The sequence below is a fragment of the Mustela lutreola genome, chromosome 6 (genome assembly GCF_030435805.1).
Source record: "Mustela lutreola isolate mMusLut2 chromosome 6, mMusLut2.pri, whole genome shotgun sequence".
NCBI classification, from domain to species: domain Eukaryota; kingdom Metazoa; phylum Chordata; class Mammalia; order Carnivora; family Mustelidae; genus Mustela; species Mustela lutreola.
This window is the reverse complement of record NC_081295.1, coordinates 52,965,457-52,976,431: the sequence shown is the minus strand read 5'-3', so window position 1 is coordinate 52,976,431 and position 10,975 is coordinate 52,965,457. Positions and strand designations below refer to the sequence as shown.

The 10,975-nt window shown below is 40.4% G+C and overlaps 1 protein-coding gene across 7 annotated transcripts in view; it reads left to right on the top strand.

The window, feature by feature from the left end:
- The first annotated feature begins 2,415 nt into the window (after positions 1 to 2,415).
- MYO6 (myosin VI) overlaps positions 2,416 to 10,975 on the top strand; it is a 150,615-nt gene continuing 142,055 nt past the window's right edge. For 5 of the 7 annotated variants that reach the window (XM_059177246.1, XM_059177244.1, XM_059177245.1 and 2 more), the window contains exon 1: positions 2,416 to 2,643. The gene's annotated coding sequence lies outside the window, so the exon portion shown is untranslated. The remainder of the gene's footprint in view (positions 2,644 to 10,975) is intronic. The other 2 variants (XM_059177248.1, XM_059177247.1) reach the window with 1 other exon arrangement.

The window sequence follows — 10,975 nt, the reverse complement described above, 5'->3', positions numbered from 1 at the left end:
TAAAGTTTACTTTTTTTATTTAAGTAATCTCTACATGCAAGGTGGGTCTTGAACTCACCACTCTTAGATCAGAAGCCGCGTGTTCTTCTGTCTGAGTCAGCCAGGTGTCCTGGGAAAACTTAGAGGGCACAAATAGGTTTTGTTCTGAAGGATTCATTGGATTTAGCCTGGCAACACTCCAATGTCATAAAAGGCATAACTGTCTTTTCTGAACACATCAGCACTTCAAAATGTCTTATGTAAAGTACAAGAAATGGAGAAAGGCAGTGGATGGAAATGAGATTGGATAGGTAAGCAGGGCTAAGACAGTGTTTCAAAATGCAAATAATTCCAAAGACAGGCAAGTAACTGTGAAGCCTGGATTAGGGGGCAGGGGGCACCTAGGTGGCTCAGTTGTTAATCATCTGCCTTTGGTTCAGGTCATGTTCCCAGGGTCCGGGGATCAAGCCCCCCTCCCCTCCCAATCAGGCTCCCTGCTCAGCAGGACTTGTGTTCCCTCTCTCACTGTCTCTGTCAAATAAATAAATAAAATCTAAAAAAAAATACTTAAGAAGCCTGGATTAGGACAGATTTGTGAGGTTTAGGACAATGATGAACTGAGGAACAATGAAAAGGCATTAAAATTCAACTAAGAGAAAAAGGAAGAGAAATCCCTCCGTGCTTCTTAAACAAAAACAGTATAAAGATCGCATAACACATCTTAATTAATTTGATTATATTAAGGGTAGTAGAATGTCACTATAGGAGTTTAAAGAGAGGAGTACATAGACTTTTATAAAATATAAACCTGGTGGCAATGTAGAGACTGGGATTGCAGCCTGGTCAAATGGTTAGGTGGCTAAAGCAGTATGAAACATCTGAAATGATGGTGGCTTGAAATAAGATAATGGTAGTGGCTATTTGGAAGAATTGGATACACTGGAGAGATATGGAGCTTGAAGCAAAGGGACTCAGTAATGGAAGTGCGGAAAAAGGAGAGTTAGAAAAAACCAAGTTATTACAATAAAGTATATCAGCTGCCATTGGTCTGCCATCGCCTTTTTTTTTTTTTTAAAGATTTTATGTATTTATTTGACAGAGAGAAATCACAAGTAGATGGAGAGGCAGGCAGACAGAGAGAGAAGCAGGCTCCCTGCTGAGCAGAGAGCCCGATGCGGGACTCAATCCCAGGACCCTAAGATCATGACCTGAGCCAAAGGCAGCGGCTTAATGCACTGAGCCACCCAGGCGCCCCTGCCATTGCCTTTTAATCTTAAATCCAAAATGAAGTCAAAGCAGTGAACTGAAATTTCTCTCTCCTTATTGTTTCTTTTTTCCAGTTTGTTTTGAAATGTAATTTTATATTCTTAAGATTTACCTCTTGGCAATCAGGAATTAAATTTCTGAGATTGCTGTAAATTATTTCCTTTCCTGGTTTCTCTTCCTCTTTCTTACTTCCCTGTTTTATGCGCAGTGCTTTCTTGTTTTAGTCGTATGCTAAAATACCTCACCATAACTTACCTTTCCCACCAAAATAACTGGGGAAAAACTGAGTATCTGAAAGTTGTCTTCAGGATCCTGTAAATTTCGTCCAGTTTCCTAGTTGCTACTCAGAAATGCTGAGGAAAAAAGTGTAATTCTCCTGTTTAGGTACCCTTTTTCACTGGAGACATTTAGCATTACAATCAATCCTTACCAATTCCTTTTCTCAGGCTCCTTTTCGTTGTTAAAGCGACGTGCGTTTTCATCACCTAATTCAATTTTGCACAGCTACTTCATATTTAATTTTCAAATATGATTTACAGGTAAGTCACTTACAAAAAACAGTAAATTTAAACGACAGAAAAGATCGGGTTCTAGTAAGTAAATGCGGTCCGGGGGCCAGAGAAATACAAAATGTCCATCTCAAGACCCTTGGCTACCCAAAGCAGAATAACAAGGTTGCTCCGCCGCCCCGCCGCCCAGCGCCCCGCGACCCGGACGGGAACCTAGTTCGCAGCGGTTCTCCCCCCCGCGCCACCGCCGCGTCGTTCCCGCCCGCCCTCTATAGAACGCGGGGTCCTCGCCCCCCTGCCTGAACAACTGTCTCCCTCCGAGAACAGACTCTTGCTGTTGCCGGACTGCGCGGTCACCGCATCCAGACCGCAGAGAACTTGCTTTGCATCGGCTGGAAACCACGGCGGCGAAGAAGGCCATCTCGCAGCCGGAGGAACAAGGACTATCGGCTGCGCCCGCGGCGGCCTCTTCTCCCGCGCTAGCGCGCCCACCTCGGCCCCGGAGGCTCTGCGCCGCGGGCGGGGGGCGAGCGAGGGGCGGGGCGGCCGCGGGCGCCGGGCGCCCCCTCTTGGAGCGCGCGCCCGAGTACCCGCGCGCCCGATCGGCCCGCCCCGGCCCGCGGCGCCCCCGCCCCTTTGGGCGCTCCGTAGCCGTGACGTGCGCGCGCCGGGGCCGGGGACTCTGCTGGGCGCCGGCCGGCGGGCGGAGACGGACCCGGGATCTGTCCGAGCAGGAAGCTAGCAGGATCCCGGTCGCCGCCTCCCCGTCTCCGAGCTTGTCCACGTCGCCGGCTTTTCGCTCAACTTCATCACCTTTGACCCCCGCCCTTCACCTCTCCGGCCACAGGTTGCCTCGCTGCCGCACGCACCTGCCTTCGCCTCCGCACCGGTGAGTGACGCGGTGCCCCTGCTTCGGGGCGTCAGCGTCAGGCCTCGCTGCCCCGGCCCGCCCTGCTTCGGGGCCTCTTCGGGCAGTCCGGGGGACCCACGGCTAGTTTCACCTCCCGAGGACGCCTCGGGTGAAGCAGGTGATGGGTGGGCCCGGCCGGCTGCTCGCCGTAGTGCCAGGGCTGGTTCTCATTTCCACAGGACAATGAGAGTCCCCTTTCATGGGTTTATCGTCACCAAGATACCTTTGTGTATCTACTCTCGCTCCTAGTTAGAAGCAGAGCTCTCAGGTGACCCACTCAGACTTGACACTGCGTGATAGTTTTCTCTTAAGTAAACAAGCTTAAAATTCAGTGTAGGAATAGGGCCGTTTGTTCTGAGCTATGAAGATCAGGTGACGGCCACTATTAAAGTAATAGTTTAATCGTGTAGGAGACCAGGCTGTGATTTTAGTTTTCAGGTTGTCTAGTACTTTGAGTATATTAATTTATATAGGTGCAACTGAACAAGCGCTTTTTAAAAAATTTGTTAATTTCCCCAAACTTCTTAAAACCATTAAAATGCTCCAATTCCGGAACAAGGTATTATTAAGTAGAAAATAATTTGGTAGGGTTATTGCTAGAATATCCGTGTCAGAAATACCATTTCTATACAGTTTAAGAAAACAGGTGATATTTTATCTGGCATAAAATTGTGGTGGAGGAATGCTTGCATCCTAATCACAGATATTAGTGAACAACTAGGAACACCGTCCCAACTTCACAGATCGCTGTACATGCTAAGCAAAAGTTCCATTTGCTGTTATGCTCTGGTAGTGTAGATGCAGTGTATCTTAATATATAGTCAGGGTTTGAGAGTTTTAGAAATTCTTAAGATTTACTTGAAACTATTCACACCATAAAATGTGAATCTTGGACTTGGGCTGGAATGGTCATGGTACAAAGGTTGGCAGCCAAAACAGCAAGTCTGTACAAATTAACTAAACTTCATAGATATGTTGAGCTGTGGTTTTACAGTTGGAAATTGATTAGTGGAAAAATTACCTTAGTGTTTTTTATCATTAATTTTAGAAATATTACAAACTGGGCCATAGCCAGAGCTTGAAACAATGCAGCCGTTCAGAATAACTCATTGACTTTTAAATATCCAGCTCATTTTGAGTATCTGAAGTTGTGCAGGAATTATATCCACAGTGGTAAACAGAAGTCGTTCTAGTCTTAGACTTGCCTATTACGTTTGTATATTTTATGCGACATATTGTTCTCCCAGTTTGAGTTACATTTTCGTTTTCAAAGACATTTTAAAAGGGAGTAACAGAAGTGATGAATGACTTTAATAAGATTATCATGATTAAAAACTCTAAGTATACATTATATAAAACTGTAATATACATATATTCTTCATTAGGGTCTAGAAACATGAGCAAGAAAAATGTAGTGTAAATTACATTATGTTTATATAGGTGCTACTGAACAAGAGCTTTTTAAAAATTACATCAATTACAAATAAAAATGTAAATTAATACAAGGTATTAAAACAGAGATCGTAAATCATAACTCATTGCACTTATCTGAAGTGCATCTTTTCCCTCTGTTTATGTTTATGTGATCAAGTTTTAAAATAACAGTGGCCAGGAAATCTGAGAGAGACTGAAGGCTCTTTTCTCATCCTGTTGTGACTTTGCCTGGAGACTGTGGTGTATCATGTAGCCCATTGTTTAGATAACTGGGCTGTCTCTGGGTTCTAAAGTACAGCTCTTTTCAGAAAGTTTTAAAATTTTTGACCATGTGAAGTTTAAATAAATATAAACACCCAAAACATTTTATGAAAATGAACCCGTTTTCACTGTTGATAATTGAAGCTTCATTTTGATATTTAAAAATGTCAGTTTTAAAAAGATTTCTAACCTCTCTGAATTTTTCATTTTTGTATATTAGAACATTTTCAGTAGAAGATTGAAAAAGATATTACAGCTTTAATAATTTTCATAGTTTGTGATCCCCTTAATGAGGTACTTCATAATAACTTCTGAACTTGAATAGTATAAGATCATTACCCCTGTATTAGGCATCTGCCATACTCAGAACACTAACTGAGGGATTTGATTTATAAAATAATTTTCAAGGTTGGTGGTCTTATCCTTTTACATATGAAGAAATTTAAGCTTAGAGAATTAAATATTTGCTCAACGTCTTACAACTCCAGAGGAACAAAGTCTGGATTCACACCTAAGTCTTCTGACCATGAAGCCCTGTCTTTTCTACCAGACCAGGTTGCCTTGATCTCAGTTCATTTGGTAGACTGCTCAAATAAACCTGCAGAACTGGTATTGTGTTAAAGAATGTAACTTGAAGAAGGCACATAGGAGTGAGGATGATAAAGGTCATGAATGTGGTTCTGAAACTGATGTTGAATTTTCTGCTTTTTTTCATTCTTAAGTTGACAACTTTGACAGTGATAGGGTGTTGCTTTCTCGTTTCTGATGTAAATTCCAGAATATTATACAAATTGTGCACTTTTTATTTTGATGGGTTTATAGGAGTTAGAATTAAGCTGTAATGTAACACTGGTTTTCATTGTAGATAAAATAAATAGTAGTCTTTTTGTTTCAGATAGAACTTTATATTTTCTTCCAATAAGAGAACGTTGTCCATAAATGCAGTAGCTATCTTTTAAAAATACTGCACAATTAACTTTGTAATCCTTGTGAGGGGGCTTGTTTTCAAAATATGACTAAATTCTCACCTGTACTATTTTCAGCTGTACTATTAGGACAATTTTTTATGGCCTATGTTTATTTCAGGAATGTCCCTTGAGGTATAATAGACACAAAGGACAAAAATGAGTATACAAAGTCCATCTTTTGTCACAAAGTAGGAGTCATTTCAGCAGTAGAATGTAGTTGGGTAAATGAGAAGAAAAATGGTAAGAAGGCTGAGTTGGGTGATTACATTTATAGGTATTTCATTATTTGGTTTGAACTCTAAGGAATGTTGCATCTCAAGGATACTCATATTCAACTGTAATATAAATTATTAATGGATATCTATAAGACATCTGCATGTGTGTGTGTATGTATGTGTAGATAATTAAGAACTAACTAAGGTCAAATAAGCTTGAATTCTGTTTTTGAGGAATTATATAATATTCAGAGGAACCAGGAAGTTTATTGTTTGAAACAGCTATACTTTTATTTGACAAATTTAATTGGACTATCTGTAATCTTAAAATATGAGTGTGAGAATTTTTTTTCTGTTCATGGTCTTGAAAGAAAACTTTTCATATTTAGTATAAGAAATACATGGTAATTTAGGAAATGACCACAAGTCCACAAAAAGTTCTCCCTGTAAGTACTGAAGCATAGACTGTAAAACCAGAAGAACAACTCAGACATCTTTAGAAAATTTGCTAGGGTTAAAGAGAAGGGAAGTACTTTTCTGTACAGAAGGCATGCCACCAGTGAAACCAAAATACTGAGGAACATTCCTTGGGTGATATTCACATAGGTGAATATTTATATCCAGGCTGAGTAATGTGCACAAAGGAAGGCGGTGCTCTTGACAAAACCACAGGCATCTTTTATGTGAGTTACATCACTTGTTATTTTACTTGAAAGTAACCTGCTGCTTAACCTTTACAAGGTAAGGTATTGCATAGAGCAGAATCTTAGAATTTCTTTTTTTTTTTTTTTTTTTTTTTTAAAGATTTATTTATTTAACAGAGAGAAATCACAAGTAGACAGAGAGGCAGCCAGAGAGAGAGAGAGAGGGAAGCAGGCTCCCCGCTGAGCAGAGAGCCCGATGCGGGACTCGATCCCAGGACCCTGAGATCATGACCTGAGCCGAAGGCAGCGGCTTAATCCACTGAGCCACCCAGGCGCCCCTTAGAATTTCTATTATATGTGGATGAACATCTTTTTCAACAATATTTACTGAGGGCCTAGTCTGTTTGAAATATGACTGTAGGTGGGAACTTTTTACTGGCAGATCTTTGGATCTAGGAAATATAAAGAGTGACAGAGACATAAAAAGAAATATGAATGGAAATACCCATTTAAAATCTGATGATATTTATATCAGATTTAACAACTTACATTTGTATGGCACTCTGTTGTTCTGGAAATCATTTTTTGTATCTTTGGTCCTTAAAACACCTTGTTGAAGTAGATGTGGTAAACTTACTCTTATTCTGCAGATGATAAAATGTTGGCAAAAAAAATTAAGTGCCTTGTTCAAGGTTACTTATGTGGCTGCTTAGAAACATAGCTAAGAAGGGAACTTCTGTGTATTCCCATAGTAGATCACAGTTATCTTCTAGGTGTTAGTTAGGGTTAACCTCTTAATGAGCAGTTACTTAATTTTGTTGCTTCAATTTGGATGGTTGCAAAAATTATGAAAAGTCAGCATCACTAAAGTGATAATTGTTAAATACTTACTAGGTTTGGTTTTGTTCTTGTTTGAATATAAGGTAGGAGATGAGCAGGATGCATTATTATGGGGCTCCTTTAACATTTTTAGTAGATTAATGGAGCTGAGGTTGAAGAGGTCCCCCCCCCCCCATTGGAGAGTTTTTCAAGATTGTTTTATTTTAGAGTGAGAGAGAGCATGCACGTGCATATGCAGGTGAATGAGTTTGGGGAGGGATAGCAAAGGGAGAGGAAGAGAGAATCTCAGGCTGACTCTGGGCTGAGTGTAGAGCTGCTGCAGGGCTTGATATCATGACCCTGTGATCTCTACCTGAGCTGAAACCAAGAGTTGTCCCTTAACCCACTGTGCCACCCAGAACCCCTGGTTGGAGAGTTTTTAAAGGAAAGCCCATTGTTTGTTTTAAAAAAGAAAGGAGGGGTGTCTGGATGGCTCAGTGGGTTAAAGCCTCTGCCTTTGGCTCAGGTCATGATCCCAGGGTCCTGGGATTGAGCCCCACATCGGACTCTCTGCTCAGCAGGGAGACTGCTTCCTCCCGCCCCACCCCCACTTGCCTCTCTGCCTACTTGTGATCTCTGTCTGTCAAATAAATGAATAAAGTCTTTTAAAAAAAGGTAAATAAAAAGAAAGAACTCTGGAAAAAAAAAAAAAAGCTGACTTCAGAGGCAGCATTGGTGTCTTATGTGAGGAAAAGTCAGAGTTCCATCTTTCCTCTCAGCCTGGGGGGTTTTCAGAGGGGATGGTCTCTGTGTCAGAAAAAATGCAGGTAGTAGACTTGGGTCTCTTGGAGGAAGATGGTGAGTTCAAGGAGTTCCCTGGGCTGGTTTAGGTAAAGATGAAGGTGCAAATGTCTGGAGGATGATTGGGATGAAGACAATGTAGATGATAACTTCTCCAATCAGGAGCTGAACTACAGAAACTTGGTTATAAGATGGAGACCTCATAGCATTCAGAAGAGCAACCTAAACTTTAACTGTTTACTAAATTCTAGGACAGAGAACCCAGGATAGGACACTTTAAAAAATATGTTTATTTCATTTCCTGCTTGGATTTATGTTTTTATAACACACACACACACACACACACATGCACACACACGCAGTTTTGCTCTTAAAAAAAAAAGGAGAAAAATATTCTGGGGGAATTTTGAAAATAACTTTTGTTACTTGACACATTGGTATTGACCTGATAATTATGCTTGTTTTTGTAAAGATTCACTAATGAGCTAATTAATGTGTGTCTGCATTGGTATCTTTATGCCTTAATTCATTTGACAAATATTTGAGTGTCTGCCATGAACCAGGTACAGTTCTAAGTGCTAATGATACTGTGATAAATTAAGACCAAGTTCCTGTGCTGAGTGATATTTTATTGTTATTTTGAATTAAGTTAAATTATAGACTCTTATTACTAGAATGTAATCAACAGGGCTGACCCTAAAGTTGGGAAATGGATAGTTGTCAAAGTGGTAGAATTTGAGGGTTACCAAAAGACTTATTTACTCAAAAATATTCTACTCCTGGCCTTCAGTTCACTGTTACCAGTCTGCTCCTTATAAGTAAGAGTATGTTCCGTCTTCATCCAAGTCTCAGGAACGTAAGGCTGAGATAAAGGGAATATAGGATTGATATGTTAGCAGCTATTGTTTATTGAGTTTTTGCTATGTGTTTGTGTGTCAAGCAAGTACTTTGTGTACATTATCTCAGTTAATTACTACATGACTTACTTTAGTGCATTTGACATTATGACCCACAATTTACAGATTGGGAAACAGAGGCATAAGATGTTAAATTTGCTCAAGCTCATAGCCAGTACTTGATGAAGATGGAATTTGCATGTACTTAGCATGTAGTAGGTAGGAGTAGAGGAGTACTGATATACACACGGAGTTGTGATGTCCTATCAGTATGGGATGGCATACTGTGTAGGTGGAAGGCCTTGGTGAGTGATGGGTGGAGAGTCAAGAGAGCTTGTTGTGGGGAGGGAGTGGATGGGGATGATTATTGCTTGTGGAACTGCTTGGTCCTTAGGCGTAATCCTTTTTGTGGCAGTCCTGAAACTGCAGAATTGCATTTATATACAAGTGCTTGCTTACCCAGCTTGTAGATAAGAGGGACTGGCAGACCTGAGATGATTCTGGTTTTGCCAGTCACTACTGTAGTTGGATTACTTAGTGTCTCTGGGCTTCAGTTTTCTCATGACCCTGTGATCTCTACCTGAGCTGAAACCATCTATAAAATGGAGGCAACAGTGTTACCTACCTGTTACCTACCTGGTGTGGTTCTTGTGGGGAAGGAATTAGATAATACATGTGAAGCACATATCATTGTGATGTGTAGTTAGTGTGCATTATTATTGTTACTGTGTTTTTGTTTTTTGGTTTCTTTGGCCATGTTTAATGTGGAATGTTTATTCAAAAAGAATAAAGTGTCCTGGAGATTTCGGTGGAATCTTAAAGTTGGCCAAATTGAAGAAGTTTTGAAGTGTAGTGTTAATCATAATTATCTGGGAACTGGTAAGAACATTTGTCAGAAGGGTGTGGGTGAGGCCTGGGCACTAGCGTTTAACAAGTTTCTCGGTTGATTTACTTGCACACCAAAATTTGAGAAGCACTGGTTTAAAACTTTTCTTTATCCTATGCCTGGGAAGGCTTCAGTAAAACAACAAAAAGTGTTTGGATTAACCAGGCAGTGTATGGTAGAAGAAAGTGAAATATCAGTTACCGGAATCCCTTCCTTGATTTTGTGTGTGTGTGTGTGTGTGTGTGTATTAAGTTTATTTGGGGTTTATAAGCATTTATCTTTGAGAGGGGCAATGTTAAATTGCACACCTAACTTTAATTGTAATGAGTTTTCAGCTTTTAACAAGCTTCATTTAGAAGTGAGCTAGTTATATTTAATTTTTAAAGTTATACAAATAATAATAGGTAGTACTTGAATAGATCTTAAGACCTTGTTAAAATTTTTAAATTGGATTTCTTTAGATAATGTACTGTTTTGAATTAACCAGCTTTGGTATTGTTAACTTCATCAGGCAAGCTCCCAGCAGGAAAGAGATTTCATCCTGGTTGGTGCAAAAGAAGAGATTATAGAGGTTAGAGAACAAACAAGGGTGGGGGGGCGGTGCACCCAGGGAATAGCAACGGTGGAGAAGTCGTTAATACTCCAGAGATTACCAAAACTGAGAGTTGAGAGCTGGCATTGGGGAGGAAGGCCCCAAGGAACTGTGGCTTTGAGACAGTTAGGCAGGGAGAGGAGGGGGAACTTCCATGACCTCTCCTCAGTCTTTGGGTCTTGTACACTGGCTTGCACTGCTGGAACCCACCTGCGGAGCCTAGGTGGTGATCTATGCAGGCTCATATTCCCAGGGCAGGAACAGAGCATACATAGGAGGGGTGGGGGGTTTGATGGAGCAGGTGGAGAATAAATGTGGAGAATAAATAGGGCATTGATTAGAACCTTTGGGAATTTTTAGCATTTCCTTGGTGTAGTTTAAATAACTTTGGGACCTGTGATACATCTCAAAAATGCTGAGTCTGCTTATGTTATACATACTTAGAAAAAAATTCATTCACTTTCTCATCTAATTGGACAGTTATTCTAGGAACTTTTTTTTTTTTTTTTTTAAAGTAATCTATCTCTGCCCAATGTGGGGCTCCAGCTTATGACCTGGAGATCAAGAATTGCATGCTCTACTGACTGACACAGCCAGGCTCCCCTTAGGAACTTTTATGATCCATATAACCCAATGAGAAACATAACCCAAGTCTATTAACATAAAACCCTTTTATTAATATATTGTTATACCTTAGCAAGGTTTCTGAACTTAGTCTTGGTTTGAAAGAGTACATGTCTTTCATAAGAAAAGATCTTTTTTTTTTTTTAAGATTTTATTTATTTATTTGACAGA